Below are 2,631 nucleotides of genomic sequence, written 5' to 3' on the forward strand. Positions count from 1 at the left end.
AAAATTAAAATCTTTTCCCAATCTTGGTATGAAAAATTGAAAGCTTTTGATCTTTCCTTGATATGCAAGTTATTGAAAATTTAGTGCAGCGGAAAAACGCAGTTGACTGCCTAGTAGATATAGTCCACTGGAAAATAAAGAGTGTAAGGATGAGAGAATTCAAACACTGTGTTTATACTGGTTCGGCCAACGATGCCTACATCCAGTGTCCTTCCAACCCAAGAAGAAAATGCCCTATAATGGTTGCGATTTTTACAACAAGGAATTTATAGAAGCACCACGCAAAAATATAAATCTCTTCTCTAACCCAAAACCAAATATAGCTGCACACACAAAACCAGAATTGCAGCAAGAATCCCCTCTTTTGCAATCTGCACCCACGTCGAACAATCCTCAACGTGTCACTAGCACTCTTCACAGGATGCCAAGCCTATCACAGCAGACTTCACAGGTTGCCAAGCCTTCAGTCAAAAACAAAAGTCTTCACAGGATGCCAAGCCTATCAAGATCAAACCATAAGCATCTTCTTTGTGCAGATATTGATCAAACAGTAAGAGCGATGACTTCTCCTTCTGAATCTCTCTCAAGCAAGATCACCACCGTCTTCTTGGAGAATTCTTGGAGCTTCTAATGAATTCAATCTGAAACAGGAAAATGAAAATGTCAAATCAAAAAAGTCACAAAAACAATTCGCGTTCTATCTATTTATAGCTTTTTGTTTCGTTAGATTGAGTCATAGTCGAATAGCCTACTAATACAGTCGATTGTATTAAAACAGTTATAACAGATAGTCAACATAAAGGCTCCTCAGTCAACAAAATTAAGACTCATTTATTACAGTTGACGAGGTCATACAGTTTTAACTAACGTTTGAAAATATAGCCGTTGGAGCTTGTAGGCTTAAAAAAATTTCAAACAGAACAGTAACACAGTCGAATATGCATTTCACAATGCCGACTAACACATGAAAAATCACTTTGAAATTCTTTTCAACTCAAAATCTCACACAACACTTGCTAACAAAATCTGTACAAAGATTTTAGCATAGTCGTGTTACCAATAAGGAGTATTGGTAAATCCTGAAGATATGTTTTGATGATGCTGCAACTTGTAGATTTTGGATATAGTAGGAAAATATTTAAAAATCAACTTCTAGATTTTGAATGTAGTAGGAAAATATTAAACCTTGTAATTTTTACTAGAATAATCGGTTATGGACAAACTATAATCGAATATCACATGCTTTTTGTACTAGAATAATCGATTATCATGAAGCAATAATCGATTATCACAAGTCATACTTGAATAATCGATTATCACTTCATATAATCGATTATCACTTTTTGAAAACTCTGTAACGGACTCGAATAATCGATTATCATTTACAATAATCGATAATTCATGGCAGTTGTGAGCTGACCTTTGGCATTTAGTGTACTTGGCTATATATTTGGTTTTTGAAATCTTCAGAACCAACGTTTTGAACTAAGAAAGCTAATTAGAACACTGTGTATTAGAGGGAAGTTCTCAGAAAGCTTTTGTTCATTGTTCCCTTGCTTGGTCTTGTGAAAGGAGAGGCTCGCGTATAGTGTGTCGATAGTCGGAGCAGACTATCTTCAAGTTAGCAAGGTGCTCTGCCTGGTCTTGTGAAAGGAGAAGCTCGCGAATCGTTGGTCGATTGCCGGAGCGGTTCTCTTCAAGTTGGTAGAGTGGTTTTCTTCGTTTTATATTTTGCTCATTTGATTGTAATCTGTGAGATTGTTTTTAGTGGAATTGTTAATCACTATTTATAGTGATTAACGACTGGACGTAGATTCTGTTGAATCGAACCAGTACAAAAATACTCGTGTGATTTTTCTATTCCCTACACTCATTTTACTTTACGAATATTAACTGTTTGATTAATTTTTTGAAAGAAAATTATTTTTGCTAAAAAGGACCAATTTCGTTTTAACTGTGACCGAACACGTTTTCTGCTTAATATAAGTTTTATTCCGCTGCGTTATACTGTTCGAAAAATACCCCCTCCGATACCAACAATTGGTATCAGAGCTTGCTGTGATAGTTTTTCAAAATATTTGTGAAAATGGCCGGTCACAATCAAAACCTTGTATATGCTGAGGGTGCTTCCATTAACAGACCTCGACTGTTTACTAGTCATAACTATGCTTTTTGGAAAGTTAGAATTGAAATTTTTATGCGGTCTGTTGATAGAGGCATCTGGGAAGCGGTACAAAATGGTCCTTTTATTCCTATGAGTACAGTTGATGGTGTAGAGACAGAAAAACCATATTTTAATTGGACTGCTGAAGAAAATAGACGAGCTCAGTTTGATATTAAAGCTCGCAATATAATTTCATCTGCTGTTGTACTTGATGAATTTTATAGAATTTCAGTGTGTAAGACAACACAGGAAATGTGGAAAGTCCTCAGAGTCACTCATGAAGGTACAGAGGACGTAAAACGCGCTAGGAAGAACACTCTCATTCAGGAATATGAGATGTTCAGAATGCAACCTGGAGAAACGATCTCTGATGTTCAAAAGCGTTTCACTCATATTGTGAATCACTTAACAGGGTTGGGTAAGACTTTTGATACTGATGAACTAAATGTGAAAATTCTGAAATCTTT

Source organism: Vigna radiata, chromosome 6 (genome assembly GCF_000741045.1).
Source record: "Vigna radiata var. radiata cultivar VC1973A chromosome 6, Vradiata_ver6, whole genome shotgun sequence".
Lineage (NCBI taxonomy): Eukaryota > Viridiplantae > Streptophyta > Magnoliopsida > Fabales > Fabaceae > Vigna > Vigna radiata.